General features: G+C 44.2%; 1 long non-coding RNA gene across 1 annotated transcript in view; it reads left to right on the forward strand.

The window, feature by feature from the left end:
- The first annotated feature begins 938 nt into the window (after window positions 1-938).
- Window positions 939-14884, forward strand: part of LOC125616165 — a 35243-nt gene continuing 21297 nt past the window's right edge. Inside the window, exons 1-3 of the long non-coding RNA XR_007346813.1 lie at window positions 939-2219; window positions 3917-4079; window positions 5659-5767. This is a non-coding gene — a long non-coding RNA (uncharacterized LOC125616165). The remainder of the gene's footprint in view (window positions 2220-3916; window positions 4080-5658; window positions 5768-14884) is intronic.

Below are 14884 nucleotides of genomic sequence, written 5' to 3' on the forward strand. Positions count from 1 at the left end.
CCTGGGCTGAAATAAAGTCCTTTCCCGTTAGTCCTGCCTCTGCCAGGACTAGTAAGAGCAATTGACACTTTGCCCAAAGGAAGGGGAATAGGAAGGGCAACTCAGAGTCCTAACCAACCCAATTTTCCAGCACAGAGAGTCTCAGTGACTAGGGCCTGAGTAACGTGTGTGTGTGTGTGTGTGTGTGTGTGTGTGTGTGTGTGTGTGTATATATATATATATATATATATATATATATATATATATTTCTGTTCATGCCAACAAAGCTGCCATTGATGGACACAGGGGCATTAAAGCCCAGAGCACATCCCGGCATGGGAAGACTCATGAGATGATGACAGCTGGTGGCTGGTAATGCAGACCTGGGCTCTGTGTGGGGACACATGGGCTGATCTTCTTGGTCCACTCCCAGGTCTGCATTACCAGCCACCAGCCCCTCCTCCTGCAGACTCCTTGGCATGACTCACACACACAAAATTGCTTTTGCTGGTGAACAGCCTTCTCCTCACAATGGATTTGCTGTACTATTCCACAGGGGAGAAAAAAAGAAACAACACCATAAACCAAAGAATTAACGTACGTGTCATAGTCTGGTGGCTGGAACACTTTGGTGAAGAGGACCCAATAAATTCAGGGAGGTGCTGTGTTTGCGTTCAGTGTGGGCCCAAGGCCGCACACAGCTCACTTACTGTTCACATCGAGTGCTGCTAGATAGACAGTGTTACTGCAGACCTTCTGACTAATTGAAAATGTACACTTTTTTTTTTATACCAGGGATCAAACCCAGAAGTGCTTAATCATTAAACCACATCCTTAGTCCTTTTGTATAGTTCATTTAGAGACAAGTTCTTGCTGAGTTGCTTAGGGCCTCACTAGGTTGCTGAGGCTGGCATTGAACTTGAGATCCTCCTGCCTCAGACTCCTGAACCACTGGGATTATAGGTGTGCACCACCATGCACAGTGAAAAATATACACTTTTTACTTGGTTTTTCAAAGTGCTATAGTTTAGTCCTGCTGCTGGGCATGTAGAACAACTGCAGATCCTTCAGATTCTTTGTACCACTCACCCCTTTCTTTGCTGAGCTGGGTGCAGGCCCCAAACTACCTCTGTAAGCCTCTCTGAACCTCATTCACAGTCTGATTTGAAAGGACTCAAGATCTTCCTTCTCCTGTTACAGATGAGGACCGAGAAGCCCTGAGCACCTGGCCAAGGTCTCAGTGACCAAGATCAGAAATCAGTTGTCATGACCCTTGGTCTTGGGAGCTTTTTACTTACCCATTCAACATTTGGCAAAGTTTTAAATAAGCTGGTTCTTTGAGGAGCTGAGAGTTGGGAGACAAAAGCACTGCCTTGAGGAGCCCACGGTCCTTGTTTTGGGGATTGCAAGAAGCACAGGAGCCAGTATCAAAGGGTAAGAGGTCCTTGGGTGCTTAGAGAGCGATTCTCCCCCATGGCTCCCGTCTTCCACTGAATGCAGCTCAAACCCAATGAGCACAAATCCTGGATTCACTCAAAAAAAAACCCCCAAAACAAAACAACCTCCCCCCCCAAAAGAAACAACCCCCAAAACTATTGGAAAATAAGGCCTGAAAGATGGAGGCCAAGGGACACACAGTGTCTTATCCTTCCTGAGAGCCGGGCTGAAGAGCGGCCCCAAGTGACAAAATGCGGGACTCAGGGCTGGCCCTCGCCCCCAACTCCAGCATGGCTTTGTATGAATCACACACCAGAGAACAAGGGACTGTTTCTCGGGAGTCATTTGTCAAGTTGACATCCCTGCCCAGAGTTATTTAGGGCTTTCTAAAGACACTTCTTTCCCTCCCTGCTGCTGCAGGAAGCACCTGCGCAGCTGTTGAGCTGTGGTTTTGCTCAATAGCACTTTGATATCCCCTGAGGCCATCAATTACACTTCTGTCCCTGCCCCGAGGACATGGGCTGAGGCCAAGATAGGGGAGCTTGGAGAGTATGATAAAGAAGAAGAGGATGGTGGATTTCTCTGGGATCTGAGGCCAGACATTGTCTGGAGATGGGCTTCTTTTTGATTTCTGGCAAGGACAGCCTGAGTCCTTGGCCGGCTGGTACTGCCTCTTAACTAGAATGTTCCCATGAGACTAGGTCTCCCTCCTGGAGCAGAGCTGTGCTCCTTGCCCACTGCTTAGAGGAAAAGCAGACGCAGCAGATGAGCGCTACTGGAGCAAATCTAGTCTTCGGATTCAGGTAAATGACTTAGGAGAGAGGGAACTTGGACAGGGATCAGAAGGAAAACATCGAAATAATTAGAAGACTTGGCAAATGAACCTTTGGAAGCAGTTAGGGGAAATTAGAGTTGTTGAGTCTAGGGAAGGGAAGGGTAAACGAAGAACCAGCTTTGATTACAGGGAGAATAATTGTGCGGAAATTAGCGGTCATTTCTATTGAAAATATGTGGGTTGTAGATGCTTTACATGGCTGCCTAAGGCTTTTGCTCAGAGAGTGTGGGCCTGACTGGGACACTGCCTTGTTCTTATTCCTTAGGTGGTGGGTCTCCTTCCTTAGAGATTTGCATGAATGAAAATTACGTCCTCCCAGCTGGGATGGCTTAGGGAAAATCTTAATGGCACATGGGCATCTCCCCTTTGTTTTACACACTCCAACACGCCAGCTTGACTCTTGCTTTGGAAGCTTCTCAACTGGTTTTTGGACATTCCATCTCTGCTCCCTGGATCCACTCTGCATATTGAGGTCCCACTCATCTCCCTTAAGCTCATCGTGGGTTATTGTAATGTCTGCTCAAAAATCATTGGTGCCTGTGGTAGCTTACTGTGTCTATAACAAATACCTGAGGTAATCAACTTAGAAAGAGGCCAGTGCCTTAAGGATCTCCCACCAGGCCCCACCTCATAAACGTTCTACTGCCTTCCAATAGTACCACCCTGGGGAACCAAGCCTTCAACACACAGTCTTTTGGGAGACACTTGAGATTCAAATTATAGCAGTGCCTACTCATTCAGTTGCTCAACAAATTTTGAGCACCTATTATATACATGCCACTATTCTAAGCCTTGTGCAAACATGGTACCAGGTACAGTAGGGCCTGAAGGAGTTCACTCAGTCTTCAGGTCCTTGTTCTGAATTCTTTCAAGGCCCCCATCATCGGGTTTTAATATGTCTCTGTGATCTCATGACCACCACAAAATCTTCTTTCTCCTCTATCAACCTAGTTCATTCACCATGCTCTAAGCATTCTGGGCCTTTCTTCTTTCCAGGCCTCTGCCTAGAATATCCTTACCCAGAGCTTATCTATCTTTTAAGGCCAATACAAGTCTCCTCTCCTCCAGGAGGATTTCAGTGACCTATTGGGGTTTAGAAGTCTCTAGCATTTAGCCCCACAGTGCTCCTTATTGGCACTAAGATGTTTCCTGAGAAGAGACAGCACACAGCACAGCTTCTGTGCCTTCTCTCCCTACCTAAGGACAAGCCTGGATAGGGTTATGACCTGCTGGCCTTCTCTCCCTATCCAGAGCTCTGCTGCCTGTGGTCAGAGGACAGCTCAGTTGTCCCTGGGGCTGCCATCATTGATCAAAGGTAGGGGCTATTAAGGGAGCAGAGATGGAATGTCCAAATGCCAGTCCAGAACTTAAAGGATTGGAGGACCATTTATAAAATACCTTGTTTTGTAGATGGAGAAACCAAGGTCCAGAAAAATCGATTTTTTCCACAGCCCCAGGTAAGGAGGTAGCAGAGTCAAATCTGTTCTCTTTGTCTACTATGCTATCCTGTCTCTACCTAGTCCAGCAATTGGAATCCTCAAGGAACTAACATTTCAAAACACAAAAGGATAAACAGGAGTTGAATTCATTTCCTATTGTAGCTATAACGAACAACCACAAATGTACTGCTTTAAACAACAGAAATTATTATCTTATGGTTTATAGGTCAGCAGTCCAACATGGTTCTCACCAGGCAAAAATCAACGTGTTAACAGGGTGCGATTCTCTCTGAAGACTCCAGGAGAGTGACATTTTCCTGACTTTTCCAGACTCCAGGGGCTGCTGCATTCCTTGGTTTGAGGCCCTGTGTTCCCATCTTCAAAGTCAGGTGGAGTCCTTTTTACCTAATGTCACTCTGACTGGCCTCCTCATCTGCCTCCTTCTACTTTTAAGGACCCATATGTTTTCATTGGGCCCACCTGGGGAATCCATTTAAGTCATCTTAATCACAACCTTAATTTCCCTCTGCCACGTAACATAACATATTCAGAGGTCCTAGGGATTAGGATGTGAACATTTTTTTAGGGACACCATTGTTCTTCCTACCACAGCAAAGAAACAAAATGAGAACCCCTCTCACTATTTCTCTTAATTCTCTGTGGCCTGGAAAACTCACTCTGAAGATTTTCTAGACCTCTGTTTTCAACCTCATCCTTCTCTAAAGAGCTGTGAATTGGTGAATTTGGCCAAGACTCAAAGGAAAGGAACGAAAATGCCAAAATATACAGAAAAGGAGGCACACAAAGGTTGGGATGAAAACCAAAGGGAGACACATCATGTTCCTAAGGATTTGGGCTTTATCTAAACACAGGGAGTTAATATGTGAGACATCTAGAAGGAACCTAATGTGAAGGCCTGCTGGTCATTAAAACCATTAATAAGAGGGAATAAGGAGGGAAAACATCCTGGCCAATTTAAGGAGGGAAATCAATCAATTCTGCAGACTCATGATCTCATCGAATCCAAGGGACCTTATGAGATTCCCTATAGAGCCACACCTACTGCAAGATCCCCAGAGCACCTTTCGTCACTCGTCAGGACCCTTTCTTATAAAGCTCTGACTAAGGGTAGGACATTATCTAGATTCCCTTGGATCCTTTCTAATTCTTTTGAGTCTATGATATTCTGTGAACTCCAAATTTTATTTCTAGTTATTTTGTTGGTATTGGTGGTAATATCAGGCCAACTATCACTTTTCATCTTTTCCCTACCAAGATGATGGGATGCTAAATGTTATTAAATCTTTGTGGGCAGGGTCTGAGTTCCCTAGACCACATGTAGTATTTAACCCTCACTTGGGATCATGAGGAAAGGGAGGAAGACCCAAGGAAGGAGTCATCTTTCTGTCGCATTGGGACCTTCGAGAGCTCTTTTTTCCTTAGTGCTATGGTGGCCATTGTTTAATATGCCTACTGCCACTTTCCTACTCCTCCTGGTAACAGACCCTGTTCCCTGGCCACAGAGAGAGACATGTGACTCAGGAGGTCAATTACATAGCTCCCATGCTTAGTCATAGTTAATGGGCCAATCAGCATCATTCTTCTAATCCATGGTGTGTGGTGTGGGGACTTCTCTCTGCTCAGTTCATAAGCTATGGAGAGATAAGCTTCATTGGAGGCCATATCCTCACCTCATGGAGGAGCAGGTTTGCAAAATGGCAGCAGGTAGGAGCAAAAAGAAAAGTGTGAGAGAGTCTTAAGAGTTTCTCAAGGTCCCTCCATCCACCAACTTATTTTTTGCAGGGTTGGTGGGGGGTGGGGTGGGGTGGGGGGCAAGTTTGGTTACATGAACAAATACATTGCTCTTTTAGGCTTAACATTGGTTCAATATCTGTTTATTCCATTGGCAACTCATGGTTCCTGAATAATTTAGGACCTTGTGTTCTTGATTTTTTTTCTATTTTCTAGAGAGTTTGAAAAACAAACTAAAGATCAGAAACAATTGGTCTTGGAGTTCAACCTGACCATGATGGTTTATGGAGGAATCAGCAGATGGAGAAAGTGCGAAATGACCCAGGTGAGAAATCACAAAGGTTTCAGCACATGGGGTCTGGCAGGTAAATCCAGGGTCCTGTTACCTTAGCTCCTTTTTGGACCACATCTTACTTAAAATAAATCATGGCCCACACTTACGAGTTTTAGGCCAACTTTGGAATCCTCAAGTAAGTGCCTTTTAGGTATAAATCAGAGGTTTAGAGAGTACTCAGTCAATTGGCTGGTAAGCCCAATGCTTTGGCAGCAGAGAGGAAAGAAAGAAAACTAGGGAAGAGGATGAAATTTAGAAAAGTCAAAGGAGAGAGAGAGAGATGATGACCCCATTATCAAAATAGTGAATAAATATCACCTCTGTGCAAGGCTGTGCTGGTTTCAACTTGTTGTGACAAAACATCAAGTAGAAACCTTATTTGTGATGACAGCGCTAAGAGTTAGGTGTGTCTGGAGTAAGAAAAATGCACACCCAGGCATGACTGGCAGAAAAGTCAATGGGCAATTACTCACAAAGGCTGTTGAGGAACAAACAAGAATGAATGGGCCCACATCTGAACTAGAAGTTAAGCTAAAACATATGGAGGAAACCCCCCCCCCCTTTTTTTAAAAATATTCACTTAAAGGCTGGAACAGTCTACACAAAGAGGCCTTGCATCTCCCTTAGAGGAAGATGTTGAGAACAGTTTAGACTGCTTCGCGGCTGCTTCACCAAGCTTGATCCTATGCCTCTGCCCATCACATCTGCTTTTCAGTAATGCTGTGGGGGAGGCAAGTTGTCCCCTTGGACCTTTAAACACAATCTGTCTACGGGTTTTGCATTTTTTTTTTTCCTAGCAGAGTGAGATTTTCATGTTTGTTTTGCAAAGAAAAGGTTTAGTATGTTTCTTTTCTTTCTTTCTCTTTTTCTTTTGCAATAAACTATTGAACAAAATGTACATAATTTCACCCCAGGTTTTAACCGCTCCCAGATTTGGATGCTGTGTGTCTTGATGTAGCCTTTAGCAAGTCAGGATGGATCTGAAAGGTCAGAATGTGCCTGAACTTTTGACTCTTCCCTTCAGCTCACTCACTGTTGTGTCTGCATTGTTTTAATCTTAAAAATGGAAAACCAGGAGCAATTCTTTCACCATATCTTGTGCAGAGAGACTTTTCCCCTCTTTATAGACCATGCCGCCATCCAAAAGCTTGAAAACACCCCAGGAAACCATCACGTCATTTGACAGGACTAATCGCCACACACAACTTGCATTTCCTTCCTGGACGTCATGGGCCACAGTGCCGTAGTTCCCACGTTATTTCTGTCGTTGTCCCCAGAACTGTAACTCTTGATCCTGAGCCTGGGCAGGACAGCTTGTCTCAGCATGAACTCTTATGTAAGTGTCTGTGGGAAAAACTGGCAATCGACAAATATTTTTTCCAGCCCTAATTTTCTCTGCAGCCTTGAAAAAATATTTCTCTGAGGTGGCTGCTGCTGCAGTCCTGCAACAGGATGGCAGATTCCCAGCTTAGAAATGTCTTGTGCTGCATTTCTAGGCTCTAAAATCAGAACGAAGAGAACTAAACTAAACTAAAAAGATGCTGAATGATGGAGAGCCGGGACACGTAGTTGGGTTTCTCTACAGGGGCTTTGTGGCAGTGTTTCAAAAAACTGGCCCACACATCCTTGCTGTGGGTAACCACTGCAAAATGACATGGTCACTGCAGAGCTGTGGATGGGAGAATCAGCAGATGGTAGGCACTAACCTGGGAATGGAGAAGCGATTTCATGGCTACCAGCACCAAAGTCAGACTCACTGTGTGAAGAGAGTGCGTTCCTACATGCAATGCACTGGGACCATATATTTATAGACTCCATTTCTCCTTGGGCCACTCCCTATCAGAAACTGAAAGGAGGAATACAGCCAGAAAACATTCTGTCTCTAACTCCTGTGACTGAATCCAGTAGAAAAGCAACCATAGTTTCTTCCACCCGAGCAGACAGTTCCTGTGGGTGTCTTGTAGGGATGTTCAGACAGACAGGACAGCCTCCTGGTTCACTGGGAGGAGGTGGGGGAGGGGTGGGAGAAACTCCTTGGAGCTAAAACCCTTCCTCCCATGGCAGTGGCCTGGGAAAGCTGCCTGGCAGCCATTGCTTTTCTGAAGTAGCTATCATCCCCCTTCCCTGCAGTGGTGGCCATCGTGAGGTCTCAGCTGGGATGATCTTGAGTTCTCAGTTTTCCTGCAACGGCTGCTGTTCTGGGGCCACTACCTGTGCTGAAGGCTAAGCTGATTCCTCTGAACCTCTGAGTAATTTAAATCATCTCCCAACGAATTACCGAGTGAGTTCCTTATTAGGGGAGGAGGGATTATAGGAATGGCAGACACATCCAGAGTCCTTTTAGTCTTCCATGAGTCCACCAAGACCCTTGAAAGAGGACTTATTGCCTGTAGCTTGGCAATGATGCTACACGTCCAGGAAGTCACCACTCTGCTCAGTGTGCAAGGCTGGGTCTGTGGCTGTATTAATCCCACTTCTCTTGTCATTGTCTCCATAACATGAAACTAGGAAAGAACCACCTAGAAAGGAAATTATTGTCCAAGTTCAATTGGCTAATCCTTGGGTCATGCATAGCTAGGGTTGGCTATATAATTTGTGGAACTGTGCTAGTCAGGTATCCATTACTATAACAAATTTTGGCTTACAGTGATGGAGCTTTCAGTGCATGGTTGGTTGGCCCCAACGATATGAGACTGTCATGAGGCAGAACATCATGGCAGGGAGCTCGTGGTGGAACAAGATGCTCTTCTCCTCGTGGCTGGCCAAAGGCAGAGAGGAAAAGCCCAGTGTTCCACACAGTTTCCTTCAAGAACATACTCTCAGTGTCCTAAGACTTTTTGACGAGTCCCCCACTCCCTAAAGACTTCACCAACTCCCAATAGTGCCACAGGCTGGGGACCAAGACTTTACCCACTTATCCAAACCATAGCAGAGGCGCAGTACAAAATAGAAATGAGGGATCTATTGTTGAAAAATTATCAAGAATTTCAAAATTGGAATAGCTGAGCTTTAAACCAGTACAGGTCCCATGCAACAGCACAGATCGTGTGTTCATGAACCCCCCGACTGTAGTTTTTATTTGAAGTCTAGTTTTCAGAGTGGAGTGGCCAGAAAAGGTAATACTTTAAGAATTGTTCAAGAAAGCCAGGAAAGAGATCTGCCAGCTGGCTGCCAGCAGGGCATTCTTGTGAACAAGTAGTGCCTTGTGGGTCACTATGAATAACGGGCTCTCATCCAGTGACTTTCCATAGGTTAAATCATTTCATATACTTGCTTGCATATCAATGATTTATATCTATTAATCATTCATCCTCACAATGAACATATAAAGTAGGCACTGTTACCTCCTTCTGCTTTATAAGTGAGTAAACTGAGGCACAAACGAGCTCAAGGAAATATTGATTTAGTTTGGTTCTTTGTGTTTTGATAATCTCTTCCAAAAGTACTTGGTGCTTGCTAGATGTTGAGGGACTGAATCATGTTAAATTTACAAATAGTTGATTTGGGGGCTATAAGAAATTTATTTCTGTATGCTGATAGGCTGTACCATTCCAGTAACTGAAGTATTTATTTCCAATAATCCAGGGGCACCTCTTTGGGTATTGAGGTGCCTGGAGAGAGCAAAATCAGGATGGAGAGGTTGGGCAGTGAGCACAGAATCAAAACAAAGCTAATTACAAAATCTCAGGGGAGATGCCGACTAGACTAATGCAAATTTGGGAAATCATTCTTGTGTTTCCTGGTTGTCTTCCTGGGACAGGATCGACCTGCTGCTGAACGCAGGGCCTCTCTCTAAAGATGCCACCTCATCTCCTCTTGCAGGGCCATCAGAGAGATTGTCACTTCCCCTCCATTACTACATCATGGTCTGAGATTGTTTTAGTCAGCTTTGTTGCTGCTGTGACTAAAAGACCCAACCAGAACAATTGTAGAGGAGGAAAAGTTTATTGAGGGCTCACAGTTTCAGAGGTCTTAGTCCATAGAAGGCCAGCTCCATTCCTCGGGGTCGAGGTGAGGCTGAACATTATGGCAGAAGAGTTGGTGGAGGGAAGCAGCTCACATGGTGATCAGAAAGCAAAGTGAGATTCCAGTGGCTGGAAACAAATATATACCCCAAGCCACGACCCAATTCCCACCTCCTCCAGCCACACCCCACCACTTCAGTTACCACTCAGTTACTCCCTATCAGGGGATTAAGTCACAGATTGGGATAAGAGTCTCATAACACAATCATTTCTCCTCTGAACCTTCTTGCATTGTCTTATATGTAAGTTTTGAGGGACACCACATCTAAACCATACAGGGGTAGAATCCCAAACATCTTGATCCTAGCAGTGTCTTATCTACAAATGAACCTTGAGGATGCCCCATCCACGGGCCTTTTGATTTCTGCTGGTTTCTACTTGAGAGCACACTGAATCCAGGCCACTATCTGGTCCCTCAACCCAGCATCTAAGTAGCTCTAAAAGGAGTAGAAAGTTAACACCTTAAAATGAGATTACATTGGTTCCATCATGAATTTAGGATAAAGATGCCAGGTTACCCCCTTGGAGGTAAATTAACTGCCTACCTTTGAAAAAAATAATGAAACTGCACTTTGATTGGTTTCAAGTAGGGTTGAGGATATCAGCATAAAGTGAATGACCTTGGAATCTTCAAGGAATTTTTGTTTTGTTTTATTGTTTAATTTGTAATCCTCCTCTTGAAAGATACCTTCTTCCTACAGACAGGGTGCTTTGTAAAATCATTTTCTAAAGAGAAACTGCTGGAAGTGATTTTAAAGGGCCTTTTTTGGGGACCATCTTGAAGAGTAGCACAATAAAAGGATGATGGTGAGGATGGTGAGGATGGTAATAATGGTGATAGTGATGATGAGGGTGAGGATGGTGATGGTGATGAAAGGAGCTAGCATAAACAAGTTTTACTATATAGGCATCAGGCATTGTGCTAACTGGATTAAAATACTATCTTTTAACAACCCTATGAGGTTATTCTCAGTCTGATGAGAGAAATAGATTTTCAACCTGTAATGTCTATAGAGGTAAAAGTGATGAGTTTTAAAGTCTGAAGTTCAAGCATTGAGAAGGGTTGGTTCTGCATGGCTGGACATGGACTGGATGCAGGTGAGGCAAAGGCAGGTGAACCAGGGGCCACAAGGAGCCAAGGAAGAGGGTCCTCAAAGAACCAGGGCAGAGGTGTTTAGGATGAGGCATACCTGGATAGGGCTTTCCAAAGATCCCTTACTGAGAAGGGATTGGATAGAGCACCTGAATCATTTCTCTATTTATTTGCAAATATTAATTATAATTTATTATATTGTGTATATATATATATGTGTATGTATATATATATATATATATATATTCAGGTTAACTGTAAGTTGGTCACATACATTCCCTGGTGTGGAGTTTGCCCACCTACCTCAATCTTTTGTTGCTCCATTGTAAACATTGTTACTAGAACCCTCTCAGATAGAGCAGGAGTCAGATGGTTTCCTCCTCCCTGGGAGGCGGTTTAATCATTTTCATTTGTGAAAGAAGAAACAGTGGCTCAGAGGTACTCATTAATTTTCACAGCTAGATAATGCACAGGTGCAGAGCCCATATCTGGGGCTCAGATCTTTCTGGCTCATTCCCTGGGGCATCCCCCATGGGCAGTACAGCCCAACAGCAACTCTCAGTCCCAGGCATTCCATCAAACTTGTCCCTGTTTTCATTTTCAGTGGGCTTCCCTTTGCCCTGCCACACACACAGCTGCCCCCAAGGGTACAATAATCTCAACTACCCTGTCTCATTTAGCTTATTGCTCTGCACTGCTAATGGAAAGTAATGGAAAAAAAGCAAGATTATGGCTTGTGATTTCCTTACCTACTTTTTATGTTCAAATCAAAAGCAAAGTCAAGTCACAATAATAGTAATGATAACAATGATCATTTATAGTTGTGGCAGGAAATCAAAGAGTGCTATAGCATCCATTCTGGGCCAGGTACTGTTTTAAGCATGTTTATTAGTTCAGTTTGTCCTATATCTTCATAAAACAAAGGATGAAGTGTGTAAGGAAGGGGATACTGGGGTTTTCGTTTCCCTTGACCCAGTCTTTAAACTTCTCCAAATGAATTTTAGCAAGGCTTGACCTAAATAGAATCTGATTCTTACTTGTGGCTCTGAAAATATTTCCACTCTAAAGCCTGAAATTTTGGCAAAGGGAGGTTCCAGACAAGAAGCAAGGGTCTGAGGCCCACCCTGGATCCCCCAGGCCAGGGGGGATCTGTTTCTCAGAATCTGTGGCTCCTTCTCTCCTTCCTCCTCCCTTGCTTTCACACAAATCTTTTTCCGGGTGAAGAGCGCTTGCTAATTACTTTGTGTGACAACATCTCCTTTTCTCTTGCTCCCACTCTTTGGACCCTCCTGCATGTTCCCGCATCCTGGGAGGATGGAGGCCGCTCTGCCTCCTTGTGCCAGCAGAACAGCTCAATGAGAGACACATGTGTGCAGAGAAGGGGGAATTTGGCTTCTAGGGTCCACAGCACACTCAAAACCAAGGCTGCTGCGGTAACTCCCCTCATAAATCTTGACTTTTAACTACAAATTATTTAGACTATCTGGTTTCACTTCCTTCTCTTCTCCCGTCAGATTCAAAGAATCTTAGACGTAAGAGAAACATTGAGTCTGAATTAAACTCCATTATAAACTTGATCCTGGTTACGTCTCTTGTTTCACAGGGGAAGCTGGGCAGTAGGCAGAAGTGGGGGCAGGGGGACTTCAAGGCAGGGGCCAGAAGATATTTACAGACAAAAGGCATTTGCAAAGCAATGGAGTATGAAAGATGGAAAGGTCCAAATCGGGGAGGGCCTGAAGAGGCCAACCTACTTCACTGTGATATTATCAACCTTAATCATTGTCTCCGGGTGGTATACCTAACACAAGTTCTAAACAGGAAATAAATCATATTTCAGGGGTTCCAGTAAGAACATAATGACAGCTTTGGAGCAGAGTTGCCGCCACTTTCTGCCATTCAGCCTCTGCCCCTCCCCTTGGCCTTAGCCTGGGCCTAGGCTGCTCTTGGATCCCTACAGGGGGCCTTCCACCCAGTTCAAGTACCTGCTTGCAGCCTTCTCCTGGCCCAGCACACAAACAAACTTTGAGGGAGAAAGGAAAACACTGTCTTCTAGCGTCCTGAGGCAGGCCTGAGGCAGGCCTGAGGCAGGGATTTCCCAGAATTTGTTATGATTGACAACCTGTTCTCTCCACCAGGTTGATAGGAGCCAGGAACGAGGTCGAAAAGCCATGAGTCAGGCCTGGAGAATTTCAGTTTCAACACCCTCTCTGCAAGAGGCTGTTTAATCATACCTGTTACCTTCAAGGAGAAGGTCACTGACTCTGTAGTAAATGATTATATGCTGGCTGCTTCATTTAGTATTCTGACGTCTAGTCCCTTTACATTTTTTGGCTTGTTTTTTGGGGGAAAATCATGATACACTTCATTTTGTTTTACGGGATGGGAACCAGTCACTGACCAGTTGGTTAGCTGGTTCCATGTGATGGAGTGCATGCAAACAACTCTGTGGAGGATTGAGGGACAGGACTGGGCAGCATGGAATCAGTCTGTAGTTCAAATTCTGGGATAGGTTGTCTCTCCCAAGTCAAGGGCTCACTGAATACTGCAAACCAGTTGAATAATCACTGTGGTCTGAGGAGGGAAGGAAGGAAGGACATAGGTACCAGGCTTCTAGAAAGAACATCCATTTATGCCATATGGTAACTGCACTCAGGGTCTCTAACTCCCAACTTCTGCCATCAGCCCTCAGACCAACTGACCCAGGAAGATCATACAGAGAACTCAGGACTTGTGAACCTGAATCCTGAAGAGATAACTTAGTCAAGAGCCACTCTTAGCTGAGTCATGCTTGCTGGATGTCTTCCTTAGTGTCATGGCAAAGGGCAAAGAAGAGAACTGCCAAATCGAACCTACAACCTATCACCTTAAGCCAGCCCCTTCATTTTCCTCAAGAGAATAAGTGTTCAGCATCCTATGGTTGAAGATTATTTATGGAAGGATGAGGAGTATGGCGGATCGGTTGATAGAAGGGTCAGATGCATTCCGATAATTTCTTCGCCCTTTTCCTGCACTTTTTCTCTCTAGGACTCATTTAATATTTATCATAAGCTTCTTAATAACCAGAAGTATTTTGGGCTAGTCACCCTTCCATCACTATAATGAAATACTTAGGGTAATTAATTTATAAAGAGAAAAAGTTTATTTGGGCTCACAGTTTGGGAAGTTTGAGTCCATGATCCATTGGCTCTGAGGCCTGTAGTTAGCAGGCCATGTGGGAGCACAGGGCAGAGTAAAAACCATGGCCAGGAAGAAATAGAGAGTGAAGGGGGGTTGGAGTCCCATGATCCCCTTTGCAGACTCATCCCCAATGACTAAAGTCCTTTCACTAGGTCCATTTTTAAAGGTTCCACCACCTTCCAATACACTGAGGATGCAAACTACAGCACACATCCTCCATGCCTATACCCAGGAGCTGGCCCAGTCTGCTCAGGCCTGAAGCTTTATAAGTGTGGGGGCATCATTTAAGAAATTGAATATTTTTTAAAAATAAAAGAAATGAAAATAAATTTTAATTTAAAAATACTGATAAATACCATATACATCACAAAATTTCAGGAAAACTAACATATGATTTTTATTAACTGCCCATCATAGTGTTATTATACTGTTTTCCCCACATTTTTTGACTTCATACTCTTTGATGGTCTCTTCATATGACAACAACCTCAAAGAAAAAACAATAGGAAGATAATGCAGTCTTTCATCTAACATGAAACAGTTGGAATGCATAATCCTATGACCCGCAGGAGGACATATTTGCTATTTAGAATAATATTGCAAAATTTTGCCTTAAAGCAACAGAGAGAATTTCTTTTCTGACTAGATGGCCATGAGAATTGGATTTTCTGCTTGCAATTTTGCATGGTTGATGATTGCAAGAATTCCTTCAGAATTCCTACTGCCTCCATAATCTCAAACCTCAATGATGTTCCATTTCTCATATATTCGCAGGGCCAGATTCTGCACTATACACTTACATAGGGATAGACT

The sequence above is a fragment of the Marmota marmota genome, unplaced genomic scaffold (assembly GCF_001458135.2).
Source record: "Marmota marmota marmota unplaced genomic scaffold, marMar, whole genome shotgun sequence".
NCBI classification, from domain to species: domain Eukaryota; kingdom Metazoa; phylum Chordata; class Mammalia; order Rodentia; family Sciuridae; genus Marmota; species Marmota marmota.